At 44.1% G+C, this 16,729-nt stretch overlaps 8 non-coding genes and 12 pseudogenes across 8 annotated transcripts; all 20 read right to left on the bottom strand.

Moving 5' to 3' along the window:
- Nucleotides 1-337: 337 nt before the first annotated feature.
- LOC140017223 (5S ribosomal RNA) lies at nt 338-456 on the bottom strand. The gene has a single exon (XR_011823536.1). It is a non-coding gene; the product is annotated as a 5S ribosomal RNA (ribosomal RNA).
- Nucleotides 457-1,379: 923 nt separating this feature from the next.
- Nucleotides 1,380-1,497, bottom strand: LOC140019799 (5S ribosomal RNA; annotated as a pseudogene).
- Nucleotides 1,498-1,908: 411 nt separating this feature from the next.
- LOC140017222 (5S ribosomal RNA) lies at nt 1,909-2,027 on the bottom strand. The gene has a single exon (XR_011823535.1). It is a non-coding gene; the product is annotated as a 5S ribosomal RNA (ribosomal RNA).
- A 927-nt stretch (nt 2,028-2,954) lies between these two features.
- LOC140020163 (5S ribosomal RNA) lies at nt 2,955-3,072 on the bottom strand (annotated as a pseudogene).
- A 411-nt stretch (nt 3,073-3,483) lies between these two features.
- LOC140017221 (5S ribosomal RNA) lies at nt 3,484-3,602 on the bottom strand. Its single transcript, XR_011823534.1, has one exon. It is a non-coding gene; the product is annotated as a 5S ribosomal RNA (ribosomal RNA).
- Nucleotides 3,603-4,529: 927 nt separating this feature from the next.
- Nucleotides 4,530-4,647, bottom strand: LOC140020162 (5S ribosomal RNA; annotated as a pseudogene).
- Nucleotides 4,648-5,574: 927 nt separating this feature from the next.
- Nucleotides 5,575-5,692, bottom strand: LOC140020664 (5S ribosomal RNA; annotated as a pseudogene).
- A 411-nt stretch (nt 5,693-6,103) lies between these two features.
- On the bottom strand, nt 6,104-6,222 carry LOC140017220 (5S ribosomal RNA). Its single transcript, XR_011823533.1, has one exon. It is a non-coding gene; the product is annotated as a 5S ribosomal RNA (ribosomal RNA).
- A 921-nt stretch (nt 6,223-7,143) lies between these two features.
- On the bottom strand, nt 7,144-7,261 carry LOC140019798 (5S ribosomal RNA; annotated as a pseudogene).
- A 411-nt stretch (nt 7,262-7,672) lies between these two features.
- On the bottom strand, nt 7,673-7,791 carry LOC140017219 (5S ribosomal RNA). The gene has a single exon (XR_011823532.1). It is a non-coding gene; the product is annotated as a 5S ribosomal RNA (ribosomal RNA).
- A 926-nt stretch (nt 7,792-8,717) lies between these two features.
- On the bottom strand, nt 8,718-8,835 carry LOC140020161 (5S ribosomal RNA; annotated as a pseudogene).
- A 411-nt stretch (nt 8,836-9,246) lies between these two features.
- LOC140017218 (5S ribosomal RNA) lies at nt 9,247-9,365 on the bottom strand. Its single transcript, XR_011823531.1, has one exon. It is a non-coding gene; the product is annotated as a 5S ribosomal RNA (ribosomal RNA).
- Nucleotides 9,366-10,293: 928 nt separating this feature from the next.
- LOC140020160 (5S ribosomal RNA) lies at nt 10,294-10,411 on the bottom strand (annotated as a pseudogene).
- A 924-nt stretch (nt 10,412-11,335) lies between these two features.
- Nucleotides 11,336-11,453, bottom strand: LOC140020159 (5S ribosomal RNA; annotated as a pseudogene).
- Nucleotides 11,454-11,864: 411 nt separating this feature from the next.
- Nucleotides 11,865-11,983, bottom strand: LOC140017217 (5S ribosomal RNA). The gene has a single exon (XR_011823530.1). It is a non-coding gene; the product is annotated as a 5S ribosomal RNA (ribosomal RNA).
- A 927-nt stretch (nt 11,984-12,910) lies between these two features.
- LOC140020158 (5S ribosomal RNA) lies at nt 12,911-13,028 on the bottom strand (annotated as a pseudogene).
- A 925-nt stretch (nt 13,029-13,953) lies between these two features.
- Nucleotides 13,954-14,071, bottom strand: LOC140019242 (5S ribosomal RNA; annotated as a pseudogene).
- A 914-nt stretch (nt 14,072-14,985) lies between these two features.
- Nucleotides 14,986-15,103, bottom strand: LOC140019241 (5S ribosomal RNA; annotated as a pseudogene).
- Nucleotides 15,104-16,028: 925 nt separating this feature from the next.
- On the bottom strand, nt 16,029-16,146 carry LOC140019240 (5S ribosomal RNA; annotated as a pseudogene).
- Nucleotides 16,147-16,557: 411 nt separating this feature from the next.
- LOC140017729 (5S ribosomal RNA) lies at nt 16,558-16,676 on the bottom strand. Its single transcript, XR_011824034.1, has one exon. It is a non-coding gene; the product is annotated as a 5S ribosomal RNA (ribosomal RNA).
- Between the last annotated feature and the right edge of the window lie 53 nt (nt 16,677-16,729).

The following is a 16,729-nucleotide window of genomic DNA, read 5'->3' as shown; positions in this document are numbered from 1 at the left end:
CATTCTAAGCGTCAATTCATGAATTTCCTCTCATCCTTTTATTTATTTACTTTTATATTTTTTTCTTGTTGCTTTGCACCTTTTTTTTCCCTCGTCGAACAACTCTCAATTATCCTGAAATTGATCCTTCACGCTTGCGCTTATACATTTGCGCCGACAACTTTGACCGACGATCCGGGCTTCGATCCAGCCGTACCGTTCCTGACTTGTCTCGCGCCTTCAGATCCGCCTTCATGCTTCGATGAGATGCAAAATATAAAGCAATCGTTCCGACGGAGCTAAATTACTACAGCATAAAGAACGAAGGGGAAATTTGGATTTCGAAACAAAAAAGGGAGGGGTGCAACACGAGGACTTCCCAGGGGGTCACCCATCCTAGTACTACTCTCGCCCAAGCACGCTTAACTTCGGAGTTCTGATGGGATCCGGTGCATTAGTGCTGGTATGATCGCACCCGCCATGTTCCTTTCGCTTTATTCTTTTAAACTGCCCCGTCCTGTGAAGCAGTGTGGCTTTTCTGGACCCGAATTCATTTTAAGCGTCAATTCAAGAATTTCCCCTCATCCTTTTATTTATTTACTTTTACATTTTTTTCTTGTTGATTTGCACCATTTTTTTTCCCTCGTCAACTCTCAATTATCCTGAAATTGATCCTTCACGCTTGCGCTTATACATTTGCGCCGACAACTTTGACCGACGATCCGGGCTTCGATCCAGCCGTACCGTTCCTGACTTGTCTCGCGCCTTCAGATCCGCCTTCATGCTTCGATGAGAAGCAAAATATAAAGCAATCGTTCCGACGGAGCTAAATTACTACAGCATAAAGAACGAAGGGGAAATTTGGATTTCGAAACAAAAAAGGGAGGGGTGCAACACGAGAATTTCCCAGGGGGTCACCTAGGGGTGTCAACGGGCCGGGGTCCGGGCCGGAATTCATTATTCCGGACCCGGACCCGGATCCGACCCGTTTACCCGACGGGTCTTTTATTCGGTGTTCCGGATCCGGACCCGGCGAGTCTCGGATCCGGGTCGGGTCTACCCGAACAAATTTGCCAAAATTTATAATTTCTAACAAAAAAGAGAAAAAGATATATTTGTAAACAAATTTCTAGCTAATGCAAAGAAAAAACCAAATAAGAAAATAAATCAAATTGATTTTACTCAAATACATCATCCTAATCAAATTATATTGATAATATATATTTTTTATAAATTATTAAATCATTTATATCCGGATCCGGGTCTAATACGGGTCGGAATACTATATTCCGTATCCGACCCGTTTTTTTGTTTGAAAAAACGGATCCGGATCCGGATAACGGAATTAAATCCCTACCCATACCCGCAAAAATTTCAGGGATCCGATCCGGATCCGGGTGTAGACCCGACCCGTTGACCGGCCTAGGGTCACCCATCCTAGTACTACTGTCGCCCAAGCACGCTTAACTTCGAAGTTCTGATGGGATCCGGTGCATTAGTGCTGGTATGATCGCACCCGCCATGTTCCTTTCGCTTTATTCTTTTAAACTGTCACGTCCTGTGAAGCAGTTTGGCTTTTCTGGACCCGAATTCATTCTAAGCGTCAATTCATGAATTTCCTCTCATCCTTTTATTTATTTACTTTTATATTTTTTTCTTGTTGCTTTGCACCTTTTTTTTCCCTCGTCGAACAAGTCTCAATTATCCTGAAATTGATCCTTCACGCTTGCGCTTATACATTTGCGCCGACAACTTTGACCGACGATCCGGGCTTCGATCCAGCCGTACCGTTCCTGACTTGTCTCGCGCCTTCAGATCCGCCTTCATGCTTCGATGAGAAGCAAAATATAAAGCAATCGTTCCGACGGAGCTAAATTACTACAGCATAAAGAACGAAGGGGAAATTTGGATTTCGAAACAAAAAAGGGAGGGGTGCAACACGAGGACTTCCCAGGGGGTCACCCATCCTAGTACTACTCTCGCCCAAGCACGCTTAACTTCGGAGTTCTGATGGGATCCGGTGCATTAGTGCTGGTATGATCGCACCCGCCATGTTCCTTTCGCTTTATTCTTTTAAACTGCCCCGTCCTGTGAAGCAGTGTGGCTTTTCTGGACCCGAATTCATTTTAAGCGTCAATTCAAGAATTTCCCCTCATCCTTTTATTTATTTACTTTTACATTTTTTTCTTGTTGATTTGCACCATTTTTTTTTCCCTCGTCGCGCAACTCTCAATTATCCTGAAATTGATCCTTCACGCTTGCGCTTATACATTTGCGCCGACAACTTTGACCGACGATCCGGGCTTCGATCCAGCCGTACCGTTCCTGACTTGTCTCGCGCCTTCAGATCCGCCTTCATGCTTCGATGAGAAGCAAAATATAAAGCAATTGTTCCGACGGAGCTAAATTACTACAGCATAAAGAACGAAGGGGAAATTTGGATTTCGAAACAAAAAAGGGAGGGGTGCAACACGAGGATTTCCCAGGGGGTCACCTAGGGGTGTCAACGGGCCGGGTCCGGGCCGGAATTCATTATTCCGGACCCGGACCCGGATCCGACCCGTTTACCCGACGGGTCTTTTATTCTGTGTTCCGGATCCGGACCCGGCGAGTCTCGGATCCGGGTCGGGTCTACCCGAACAAATTTGCCAAAATTTATAATTTCTAACAAAAAAGAGAAAAAGATATATTTGTAAACAAATTTCTAGCTAATGCAAAGAAAAAACCAAATAAGAAAATAAATCAAATTGATTTTACTCAAATACATCATCCTAATCAAATTATATTGATAATATATATTTTTTATAAATTATTAAATCATTTATATCCGGATCCGGGTCTAATACGGGTCGGAATACTATATTCCGTATCCGACCCGTTTTTTTGTTTGAAAAAACGGATCCGGATCCGGATAACGGAATTAAATCCCTACCCATACCCGCAAAAATTTCAGGGATCCGATCCGGATCCGGGTGTAGACCCGACCCGTTGACCGGCCTAGGGTCACCCATCCTGGTACTACTGTCGCCCAAGCACGCTTAACTTCGAAGTTCTGATGGGATCCGGTGCATTAGTGCTGGTATGATCGCACCCGCCATGTTCCTTTCGCTTTATTCTTTTAAACTGTCACGTCCTGTGAAGCAGTTTGGCTTTTCTGGACCCGAATTCATTCTAAGCGTCAATTCATGAATTTCCTCTCATCCTTTTATTTATTTACTTTTATATTTTTTTCTTGTTGCTTTGCACCTTTTTTTTCCCTCGTCGAACAACTCTCAATTATCCTGAAATTGATCCTTCACGCTTGCGCTTATACATTTGCGCCGACAACTTTGACCGACGATCCGGGCTTCGATCCAGCCGTACCGTTCCTGACTTGTCTCGCGCCTTCAGATCCGCCTTCATGCTTCGATGAGAAGCAAAATATAAAGCAATCGTTCCGACGGAGCTAAATTACTACAGCATAAAGAACGAAGGGGAAATTTGGATTTCGAAACAAAAAAGGGAGGGGTGCAACACGAGGACTTCCCAGGGGGTCACCCATCCTAGTACTACTCTCGCCCAAGCACGCTTAACTTCGGAGTTCTGATGGGATCCGGTGCATTAGTGCTGGTATGATCGCACCCGCCATGTTCCTTTCGCTTTATTCTTTTAAACTGCCCCGTCCTGTGAAGCAGTGTGGCTTTTCTGGACCCGAATTCATTTTAAGCGTCAATTCAAGAATTTCCTCTCATCCTTTTATTTATTTACTTTTACATTTTTTTCTTGTTGATTTGCACCATTTTTTTTTCCCTCGTCGCGCAACTCTCAATTATCCTGAAATTGATCCTTCACGCTTGCGCTTATACATTTGCGCCGACAACTTTGACCGACGATCCGGGCTTCGATCCAGCCGTACCGTTCCTGACTTGTCTCGCGCCTTCAGATCCGCCTTCATGCTTCGATGAGAAGCAAAATATAAAGCAATCGTTCCGACGGAGCTAAATTACTACAGCATAAAGAACGAAGGGGAAATTTGGATTTCGAAACAAAAAAGGGAGGGGTGCAACACGAGGATTTCCCAGGGGGTCACCTAGGGGTGTCAACGGGCCGGGTCCGGGCCGGAATTCATTATTCCGGACCCGGACCCGGATCCGACCCGTTTACCCGACGGGTCTTTTATTCTGTGTTCCGGATCCGGACCCGGCGAGTCTCGGATCCGGGTCGGGTCTACCCGAACAAATTTGCCAAAATTTATAATTTCTAACAAAAAAGAGAAAAAGATATATTTGTAAACAAATTTCTAGCTAATGCAAAGAAAAAACCAAATAAGAAAATAAATCAAATTGATTTTACTCAAATACATCATCCTAATCAAATTATATTGATAATATATATTTTTTATAAATTATTAAATCATTTATATCCGGATCCGGGTCTAATACGGGTCGGAATACTATATTCCGTATCCGACCCGTTTTTTTGTTTGAAAAAACGGATCCGGATCCGGATAACGGAATTAAATCCCTACCCATACCCGCAAAAATTTCAGGGATCCGATCCGGATCCGGGTGTAGACCCGACCCGTTGACCGGCCTAGGGTCACCCATCCTGGTACTACTGTCGCCCAAGCACGCTTAACTTCGAAGTTCTGATGGGATCCGGTGCATTAGTGCTGGTATGATCGCACCCGCCATGTTCCTTTCGCTTTATTCTTTTAAACTGTCACGTCCTGTGAAGCAGTTTGGCTTTTCTGGACCCGAATTCATTCTAAGCGTCAATTCATGAATTTCCTCTCATCCTTTTATTTATTTACTTTTATATTTTTTTCTTGTTGCTTTGCACCTTTTTTTTCCCTCGTCGAACAAGTCTCAATTATCCTGAAATTGATCCTTCACGCTTGCGCTTATACATTTGCGCCGACAACTTTGACCGACGATCCGGGCTTCGATCCAGCCGTACCGTTCCTGACTTGTCTCGCGCCTTCAGATCCGCCTTCATGCTTCGATGAGAAGCAAAATATAAAGCAATCGTTCCGACGGAGCTAAATTACTACAGCATAAAGAACGAAGGGGAAATTTGGATTTCGAAACAAAAAAGGGAGGGGTGCAACACGAGGATTTCCCAGGGGGTCACCTTGGGGATGTCAACGGGCCGGGGTCCGGGCCGGAATTCATTATTCCGGAACCGGACCCGGATCCGACCCGTTTACCCGACGGGTCTTTTATTCGGTGTTCCGGATCCGGACCCGGCGAGTCTCGGATCCGGGTCGGGTCTACCCGAACAAATTTGCCAAAATTTGTAATTTCTAACAAAAAAGAGAAAAAGATATATTTGTAAACAAATTTCTAGCTAATGCAAAGAAAAAACCAAATAAGAAAATAAATCAAATTGATTTTACTCAAATACATCATCCTAATCAAATTATATTGATAATATATATTTTTTATAAATTATTAAATCATTTATATCCGGATCCGGGTCTAATACGGGTCGGAATACTATATTCCGTATCCGACCCGTTTTTTTCTTTGAAAAAACGGATCCGGATCCGGATAACGGAATTAAATCCCTACCCATACCCGCAAAAATTTCAGGGATCCGATCCGGATCCGGGTGTAGACCCGACCCGTTGACCGGCCTAGGGTCACCCATCCTAGTACTACTGTCGCCCAAGCACGCTTAGCTTCGAAGTTCTGATGGGATCCGGTGCATTAGTGCTGGTTTGATCGCACCCGCCATGTTCCTTTCGCTTTATTCTTTTAAACTGTCACGTCCTGTGAAGCAGTTTGGCTTTTCTGGACCCGAATTCATTCTAAGCGTCAATTCATGAATTTCCTCTCATCCTTTTATTTATTTACTTTTATATTTTTTTCTTGTTGCTTTGCACCTTTTTTTTCCCTCGTCGCACAACTCTCAATTATCCTGAAAGTGATCCTTCACGCTTGCGCTTATACATTTGCGCCGACAACTTTGACCGACGATCCGGGCTTCGATCCAGCCGTACCGTTCCTGACTTGTCTCGCGCCTTCAGATCCGCCTTCATGCTTCGATTAGAAGCAAAATATAAAGCAATCGTTCCGACGGAGCTAAATTACTACAGCATAAAGAACGAAGGGGAAATTTGGATTTCGAAACAAAAAAGGGAGGGGTGCAACACGAGGACTTCCCAGGGGGTCACCCATCCTAGTACTACTCTCGCCCAAGCACGCTTAACTTCGGAGTTCTGATGGGATCCGGTGCATTAGTGCTGGTATGATCGCACCCGCCATGTTCCTTTCGCTTTATTCTTTTAAACTGCCCCGTCCTGTGAAGCAGTGTGGCTTTTCTGGACCCGAATTCATTTTAAGCGTCAATTCAAGAATTTCCCCTCATCCTTTTATTTATTTACTTTTACATTTTTTTCTTGTTGATTTGCACCATTTTTTTTCCCTCGTCAACTCTCAATTATCCTGAAATTGATCCTTCACGCTTGCGCTTATACATTTGCGCCGACAACTTTGACCGACGATCCGGGCTTCGATCCAGCCGTACCGTTCCTGACTTGTCTCGCGCCTTCAGATCCGCCTTCATGCTTCTATGAGAAGCAAAATATAAAGCAATCGTTCCGACGGCGCTAAATTACTACAGCATAAAGAACGAAGGGGAAATTTGGATTTCGAAACAAAAAAGGGAGGGGTGCAACACGAGGATTTCCCAGGGGGTCACCTAGGGGTGTCAACGGGCCGGGTCCGGCCGGAATTCATTATTCCGGACCCGGACCCGGATCCGACCCGTTTACCCGACGGGTCTTTTATTCTGTGTTCCGGATCCGGACCCGGCGAGTCTCGGATCCGGGTCGGGTCTACCCGAACAAATTTGCCAAAATTTATAATTTCTAACAAAAAAGAGAAAAAGATATATTTGTAAACAAATTTCTAGCTAATGCAAAGAAAAAACCAAATAAGAAAATAAATCAAATTGATTTTACTCAAATACATCATCCTAATCAAATTATATTGATAATATATATTTTTTATAAATTATTAAATCATTTATATCCGGATCCGGGTCTAATACGGGTCGGAATACTATATTCCGTATCCGACCCGTTTTTTTGTTTGAAAAAACGGATCCGGATCCGGATAACGGAATTAAATCCCTACCCATACCCGCAAAAATTTCAGGGATCCGATCCGGATCCGGGTGTAGACCCGACCCGTTGACCGGCCTAGGGTCACCCATCCTAGTACTACTGTCGCCCAAGCACGCTTAACTTCGAAGTTCTGATGGGATCCGGTGCATTAGTGCTGGTATGATCGCACCCGCCATGTTCCTTTCGCTTTATTCTTTTAAACTGTCACGTCCTGTGAAGCAGTTTGGCTTTTCTGGACCCGAATTCATTCTAAGCGTCAATTCATGAATTTCCTCTCATCCTTTTATTTATTTACTTTTATATTTTTTTCTTGTTGCTTTGCACCTTTTTTTTCCCTCGTCGAACAAGTCTCAATTATCCTGAAATTGATCCTTCACGCTTGCGCTTATACATTTGCGCCGACAACTTTGACCGACGATCCGGGCTTCGATCCAGCCGTACCGTTCCTGACTTGTCTCGCGCCTTCAGATCCGCCTTCATGCTTCGATGAGAAGCAAAATATAAAGCAATCGTTCCGACGGAGCTAAATTACTACAGCATAAAGAACGAAGGGGAAATTTGGATTTCGAAACAAAAAAGGGAGGGGTGCAACACGAGGACTTCCCAGGGGGTCACCCATCCTAGTACTACTCTCGCCCAAGCACGCTTAACTTCGGAGTTCTGATGGGATCCGGTGCATTAGTGCTGGTATGATCGCACCCGCCATGTTCCTTTCGCTTTATTCTTTTAAACTGCCCCGTCCTGTGAAGCAGTGTGGCTTTTCTGGACCCGAATTCATTTTAAGCGTCAATTCAAGAATTTCCTCTCATCCTTTTATTTATTTACTTTTACATTTTTTTCTTGTTGATTTGCACCATTTTTTTTCCCTCGTCGCGCAACTCTCAATTATCCTGAAATTGATCCTTCACGCTTGCGCTTATACATTTGCGCCGACAACTTTGACCGACGATCCGGGCTTCGATCCAGCCGTACCGTTCCTGACTTGTCTCGCGCCTTCAGATCCGCCTTCATGCTTCGATGAGAAGCAAAATATAAAGCAATCGTTCCGACGGAGCTAAATTACTACAGCATAAAGAACGAAGGGGAAATTTGGATTTCGAAACAAAAAAGGGAGGGGTGCAACACGAGGATTTCCCAGGGGGTCACGTAGGGGTGTCAACGGGCCGGATCCGGGCCGGAATTCATTATTCCGGACCCGGACCCGGATCCGACCCGTTTACCCGACGGGTCTTTTATTCTGTGTTCCGGATCCGGACCCGGCGAGTCTCGGATCCGGGTCGGGTCTACCCGAACAAATTTGCCAAAATTTATAATTTCTAACAAAAAAGAGAAAAAGATATATTTGTAAACAAATTTCTAGCTAATGCAAAGAAAAAACCAAATAAGAAAATAAATCAAATTGATTTTACTCAAATACATCATCCTAATCAAATTATATTGATAATATATATTTTTTATAAATTATTAAATCATTTATATCCGGATCCGGGTCTAATACGGGTCGGAATACTATATTCCGTATCCGACCCGTTTTTTTGTTTGAAAAAACGGATCCGGATCCGGATAACGGAATTAAATCCCTACCCATACCCGCAAAAATTTCAGGGATCCGATCCGGATCCGGGTGTAGACCCGACCCGTTGACCGGCCTAGGGTCACCCATCCTGGTACTACTGTCGCCCAAGCACGCTTAACTTCGAAGTTCTGATGGGATCCGGTGCATTAGTGCTGGTATGATCGCACCCGCCATGTTCCTTTCGCTTTATTCTTTTAAACTGTCACGTCCTGTGAAGCAGTTTGGCTTTTCTGGACCCGAATTCATTCTAAGCGTCAATTCATGAATTTCCTCTCATCCTTTTATTTATTTACTTTTATATTTTTTTCTTGTTGCTTTGCACCTTTTTTTTCCCTCGTCGAACAAGTCTCAATTATCCTGAAATTGATCCTTCACGCTTGCGCTTATACATTTGCGCCGACAACTTTGACCGACGATCCGGGCTTCGATCCAGCCGTACCGTTCCTGACTTGTCTCGCGCCTTCAGATCCGCCTTCATGCTTCGATGAGAAGCAAAATATAAAGCAATCGTTCCGACGGAGCTAAATTACTACAGCATAAAGAACGAAGGGGAAATTTGGATTTCGAAACAAAAAAGGGAGGGGTGCAACACGAGGACTTCCCAGGGGGTCACCCATCCTAGTACTACTCTCGCCCAAGCACGCTTAACTTCGGAGTTCTGATGGGATCCGGTGCATTAGTGCTGGTATGATCGCACCCGCCATGTTCCTTTCGCTTTATTCTTTTAAACTGCCCCGTCCTGTGAAGCAGTGTGGCTTTTCTGGACCCGAATTCATTTTAAGCGTCAATTCAAGAATTTCCTCTCATCCTTTTATTTATTTACTTTTACATTTTTTTCTTGTTGATTTGCACCATTTTTTTTTCCCTCGTCGCGCAACTCTCAATTATCCTGAAATTGATCCTTCACGCTTGCGCTTATACATTTGCGCCGACAACTTTGACCGACGATCCGGGCTTCGATCCAGCCGTACCGTTCCTGACTTGTCTCGCGCCTTCAGATCCGCCTTCATGCTTCGATGAGAAGCAAAATATAAAGCAATCGTTCCGACGGAGCTAAATTACTACAGCATAAAGAACGAAGGGGAAATTTGGATTTCGAAACAAAAAAGGGAGGGGTGCAACACGAGGATTTCCCAGGGGGTCACCTAGGGGTGTCAACGGGCCGGGGTCCGGGCCGGAATTCATTATTCCGGACCCGGACCCGGATCCGACCCGTTTACCCGACGGGTCTTTTATTCGGTGTTCCGGATCCGGACCCGGCGAGTCTCGGATCCGGGTCGGGTCTACCCGAACAAATTTGCCAAAATTTATAATTTCTAACAAAAAAGAGAAAAAGATATATTTGTAAACAAATTTCTAGCTAATGCAAAGAAAAAACCAAATAAGAAAATAAATCAAATTGATTTTACTCAAATACATCATCCTAATCAAATTATATTGATAATATATATTTTTTATAAATTATTAAATCATTTATATCCGGATCCGGGTCTAATACGGGTCGGAATACTATATTCCGTATCCGACCCGTTATTTTGTTTGAAAAAACGGATCCGGATCCGGATAACGGAATTAAATCCCTACCCATACCCGCAAAAATTTCAGGGATCCGATCCGGATCCGGGTGTAGACCCGACCCGTTGACCGGCCTAGGGTCACCCATCCTGGTACTACTGTCGCCCAAGCACGCTTAACTTCGAAGTTCTGATGGGATCCGGTGCATTAGTGCTGGTATGATCGCACCCGCCATGTTCCTTTCGCTTTATTCTTTTAAACTGTCACGTCCTGTGAAGCAGTTTGGCTTTTCTGGACCCGAATTCATTCTAAGCGTCAATTCATGAATTTCCTCTCATCCTTTTATTTATTTACTTTTATATTTTTTTCTTGTTGCTTTGCACCTTTTTTTTCCCTCGTCGAACAAGTCTCAATTATCCTGAAATTGATCCTTCACGCTTGCGCTTATACATTTGCGCCGACAACTTTGACCGACGATCCGGGCTTCGATCCAGCCGTACCGTTCCTGACTTGTCTCGCGCCTTCAGATCCGCCTTCATGCTTCGATGAGAAGCAAAATATAAAGCAATCGTTCCGACGGAGCTAAATTACTACAGCATAAAGAACGAAGGGGAAATTTGGATTTCGAAACAAAAAAGGGAGGGGTGCAACACGAGGATTTCCCAGGGGGTCACCTAGGGGTGTCAACGGGCCGGGTCCGGCCGGAATTCATTATTCCGGACCCGGACCCGGATCCGACCCGTTTACCCGACGGGTCTTTTATTCTGTGTTCCGGATCCGGACCCGGCGAGTCTCGGATCCGGGTCGGGTCTACCCGAACAAATTTGCCAAAATTTATAATTTCTAACAAAAAAGAGAAAAAGATATATTTGTAAACAAATTTCTAGCTAATGCAAAGAAAAAACCAAATAAGAAAATAAATCAAATTGATTTTACTCAAATACATCATCCTAATCAAATTATATTGATAATATATATTTTTTATAAATTATTAAATCATTTATATCCGGATCCGGGTCTAATACGGGTCGGAATACTATATTCCGTATCCGACCCGTTTTTTTGTTTGAAAAAACGGATCCGGATCCGGATAACGGAATTAAATCCCTACCCATACCCGCAAAAATTTCAGGGATCCGATCCGGATCCGGGTGTAGACCCGACCCGTTGACCGGCCTAGGGTCACCCATCCTGGTACTACTGTCGCCCAAGCACGCTTAACTTCGAAGTTCTGATGGGATCCGGTGCATTAGTGCTGGTATGATCGCACCCGCCATGTTCCTTTCGCTTTATTCTTTTAAACTGTCACGTCCTGTGAAGCAGTTTGGCTTTTCTGGACCCGAATTCATTCTAAGCGTCAATTCATGAATTTCCTCTCATCCTTTTATTTATTTACTTTTATATTTTTTTCTTGTTGCTTTGCACCTTTTTTTTCCCTCGTCGAACAAGTCTCAATTATCCTGAAATTGATCCTTCACGCTTGCGCTTATACATTTGCGCCGACAACTTTGACCGACGATCCGGGCTTCGATCCAGCCGTACCGTTCCTGACTTGTCTCGCGCCTTCAGATCCGCCTTCATGCTTCGATGAGAAGCAAAATATAAAGCAATCGTTCCGACGGAGCTAAATTACTACAGCATAAAGAACGAAGGGGAAATTTGGATTTCGAAACAAAAAAGGGAGGGGTGCAACACGAGGACTTCCCAGGGGGTCACCCATCCTAGTACTACTCTCGCCCAAGCACGCTTAACTTCGGAGTTCTGATGGGATCCGGTGCATTAGTGCTGGTATGATCGCACCCGCCATGTTCCTTTCGCTTTATTCTTTTAAACTGCCCCGTCCTGTGAAGCAGTGTGGCTTTTCTGGACCCGAATTCATTTTAAGCGTCAATTCAAGAATTTCCTCTCATCCTTTTATTTATTTACTTTTACATTTTTTTCTTGTTGATTTGCACCATTTTTTTTTCCCTCGTCGCGCAACTCTCAATTATCCTGAAATTGATCCTTCACGCTTGCGCTTATACATTTGCGCCGACAACTTTGACCGACGATCCGGGCTTCGATCCAGCCGTACCGTTCCTGACTTGTCTCGCGCCTTCAGATCCGCCTTCATGCTTCGATGAGAAGCAAAATATAAAGCAATCGTTCCGACGGAGCTAAATTACTACAGCATAAAGAACGAAGGGGAAATTTGGATTTCGAAACAAAAAAGGGAGGGGTGCAACACGAGGATTTCCCAGGGGGTCACCTAGGGGTGTCAACGGGCCGGATCCGGGCCGGAATTCATTATTCCGGACCCGGACCCGGATCCGACCCGTTTACCCGACGGGTCTTTTATTCTGTGTTCCGGATCCGGACCCGGCGAGTCTCGGATCCGGGTCGGGTCTACCCGAACAAATTTGCCAAAATTTATAATTTCTAACAAAAAAGAGAAAAAGATATATTTGTAAACAAATTTCTAGCTAATGCAAAGAAAAAACCAAATAAGAAAATAAATCAAATTGATTTTACTCAAATACATCATCCTAATCAAATTATATTGATAATATATATTTTTTATAAATTATTAAATCATTTATTTCCGGATCCGGGTCTAATACGGGTCGGAATACTATATTCCGTATCCGACCCGTTTTTTTGTTTGAAAAAACGGATCCGGATCCGGATAACGGAATTAAATCCCTACCCATATCCGCAAAAATTTCAGGGATCCGATCCGGATCCGGGTGTAGACCCGACCCGTTGACCGGCCTAGGGTCACCCATCCTGGTACTACTGTCGCCCAAGCACGCTTAACTTCGAAGTTCTGATGGGATCCGGTGCATTAGTGCTGGTATGATCGCACCCGCCATGTTCCTTTCGCTTTATTCTTTTAAACTGTCACGTCCTGTGAAGCAGTTTGGCTTTTCTGGACCCGAATTCATTCTAAGCGTCAATTCATGAATTTCCTCTCATCCTTTTATTTATTTACTTTTATATTTTTTTCTTGTTGCTTTGCACCTTTTTTTTCCCTCGTCGAACAACTCTCAATTATCCTGAAATTGATCCTTCACGCTTGCGCTTATACATTTGCGCCGACAACTTTGACCGACGATCCGGGCTTCGATCCAGCCGTACCGTTCCTGACTTGTCTCGCGCCTTCAGATCCGCCTTCATGCTTCGATGAGAAGCAAAATAAAACGCAATCGTTCCGACGGAGCTAAATTACTACAGCATAAAGAACGAAGGGGAAATTTGGATTTCGAAACAAAAAAGGGAGGGGTGCAACACGAGGATTTCCCAGGTGGTCACCTAGGGGTGTCAACGTGCCGGGTCCGGGCCGGAATTCATTATTCTGGACCCGGACCCGGATCCGACCCGTTTACCCGACGGGTCTTTTATTCGGTGTTCCGGATCCGGACCCGGCGAGTCTCGGATCCGGGTCGGGTCTACCCGAACAAATTTGCCAAAATTTATAATTTCTAACAAAAAAGAGAAAAAGATATATTTGTAAACTAATTTCTAACTAATGCAAAGAAAAAACCAAATAAGAAAATAAATCAAATTGATTTTACTCAAATACATCATCCTAATCAAATTATATTGATAATATATATTTTTTATAAATTATTAAATCATTTATATCCGGATCCGGGTCTAATACGGGTCGGAATACTATATTCCGTATCCGACCCGTTTTTTTGTTTGAAAAAACGGATCCGGATCCGGATAACGGAATTAAATCCCTACCCATACCCGCAAAAATTTCAGGGATCCGATCCGGATCCGGGTCTAGACCCGACCCGTTGACAGGCCTAGGGTCACCCATCCTAGTACTACTGTCGCCCAAGCACGCTTAACTTCGGAGTTCTGATGGGATCCGGTGCATTAGTGCTGGTATGATCGCACCCGCCATGTTCCTTTCGCTTTATTCTTTTAAACTGCCACGTCCTGTGAAGCAGTTTGGCTTTTCTGGACCCGAATTCATTCTAAGCGTCAGTTCATGAATTTCCTCTCATCCTTTTATTTATTTACTTTTATATTTTTTTCTTGTTGCTTTGCACCTTTTTTTTCCCTCGTCGCACAACTCTCAATTATCCTGAAAGTGATCCTTCACGCTTGCGCTTATACATTTGCGCCGACAACTTTGACCGACGATCCGGGCTTCGATCCAGCCGTACCGTTCCTGACTTGTCTCGCGCCTTCAGATCCGCCTTCATGCTTCGATGAGAAGCAAAATAAAACGCAATCGTTCCGACGGAGCTAAATTACTACAGCATAAAGAACGAAGGGGAAATTTGGATTTCGAAACAAAAAAGGGAGGGGTGCAACACGAGGATTTCCCAGGGGGTCACCTAGGGGTGTCAACGGGCCGGGTCCGGGCCGGAATTCATTATTCCGGATCCGACCCGTTTACCCGACGGGTCTTTTATTCTGTGTTCCGGATCCGGACCCGGCGAGTCTCGGATCCGGGTCGGGTCTACCCGAACAAATTTGCCAAAATTTATAATTTCTAACAAAAAAGAGAAAAAGATATATTTGTAAACAAATTTCTAGCTAATGCAAAGAAAAAACCAAATAAGAAAATAAATCAAATTGATTTTACTTAAATACATCATCCTAATCAAATTATATTGATAATATATATTTTTTTATAAATTATTAAATCATTTATTTCCGGATCCGGGTCTAATACGGGTCGGAATACTATATTCCGTATCCGACCCGTTTTTTTGTTTGAAAAAACGGATCCGGATCCGGATAACGGAATTAAATCCCTACCCATACCCGCAAAAATTTCAGGGATCCGATCCGGATCCGGGTCTAGACCCGACCCGTTGACAGGCCTAGGGTCACCCATCCTAGTACTACTGTCGCCCAAGCACGCTTAACTTCGGAGTTCTGATGGGATCCGGTGCATTAGTGCTGGTATGATCGCACCCGCCATGTTCCTTTCGCTTTATTCTTTTAAACTGCCACGTTCTGTGAAGCAGTTTGGCTTTTCTGGACCCGAATTCATTCTAAGCGTCAGTTCATGAATTTCCTCTCATCCTTTTATTTATTTACTTTTATATTTTTTTCTTGTTGCTTTGCACCTTTTTTTTCCCTCGTCGCACAACTCTCAATTATCCTGAAAGTGATCCTTCACGCTTGCGCTTATACATTTGCGCCGACAACTTTGACCGACGATCCGGGCTTCGATCCAGCCGTACCGTTCCTGACTTGTCTCGCGCCTTCAGATCCGCCTTCATGCTTCGATAAAAAGCAAAATATAAAGCAATCGTTCCGACGGAGCAAAATTACTACAGCATAAAGAACGAAGGGGAAATTTGGATTTCGAAACAAAAAAGGGAGGGGTGCAACACGAGGATTTCCCAGGGGGTCACCTAGGGGTGTCAACGTGCCGGGTCCGGGCCGGAATTCATTATTCTGGACCCGGACCCGAATCCGACCCGTTTACCCGACGGGTCTTTTATTCGGTGTTCCGGATCCGGACCCGGCGAGTCTCGGATCCGTGTCGGGTCTACCCGAACAAATTTGCCAAAATTTATAATTTCTAACAAAAAAGAGAAAAAGATATATTTGTAAACTAATTTCTAACTAATGCAAAGAAAAAACCAAATAAGAAAATAAATCAAATTGATTTTACTCAAATACATCATCCTAATCAAATTATATTGATAATATATATTTTTTATAAATTATTAAATCATTTATATCCGGATCCGGGTCTAATACGGGTCGGAATACTATATTCCGTATCCGACCCGTTTTTTTGTTTGAAAAAACGGATCCGGATCCGGATAACGGAATTAAATCCCTACCCATACCCGCAAAAATTTCAGGGATCCGATCCGGATCCGGGTCTAGACCCGACCCGTTGACAGGCCTAGGGTCACCCATCCTAGTACTACTGTCGCCCAAGCACGCTTAACTTCGGAGTTCTGATGGGATCCGGTGCATTAGTGCTGGTATGATCGCACCCGCCATGTTCCTTTCGCTTTATTCTTTTAAACTGCCACGTCCTGTGAAGCAGTTTGGCTTTTCTGGACCCGAATTCATTCTAAGCGTCAGTTCATGAATTTCCTCTCATCCTTTTATTTATTTACTTTTATATTTTTTTCTTGTTGCTTTGCACCTTTTTTTTCCCTCGTCGCACAACTCTCAATTATCCTGAAAGTGATCCTTCACGCTTGCGCTTATACATTTGCGCCGACAACTTTGACCGACGATCCGGGCTTCGATCCAGCCGTACCGTTCCTGACTTGTCTCGCGCCTTCAGATCCGCCTTCATGCTTCGATAAGAAGCAAAATATAAAGCAATCGTTCCGACGGAGCTAAATTACTACAGCATAAAGAACGAAGGGGAAATTTGGATTTCGAAACAAAAAAGGGAGGGGTGCAACACGAGGACTTCCCATGGGGTCACCCATCCTAGTACTACTCTCGCCCAAGCACGCTTAACTTCGGAGTTCTGATGGGATCTGGTGCATTAGTGCTGGTATGATCGCACCCGCCATGTTCCTTTCGCTTTATTCTTTTAAACTGCCCCGTCCTGTGAAGCAGTG

Source organism: Coffea arabica, chromosome 11c, assembly GCF_036785885.1.
Source record: "Coffea arabica cultivar ET-39 chromosome 11c, Coffea Arabica ET-39 HiFi, whole genome shotgun sequence".
In the NCBI taxonomy this organism is placed as follows: domain Eukaryota; kingdom Viridiplantae; phylum Streptophyta; class Magnoliopsida; order Gentianales; family Rubiaceae; genus Coffea; species Coffea arabica.
This window is presented reverse-complemented; position numbering and strand designations above follow the sequence as displayed.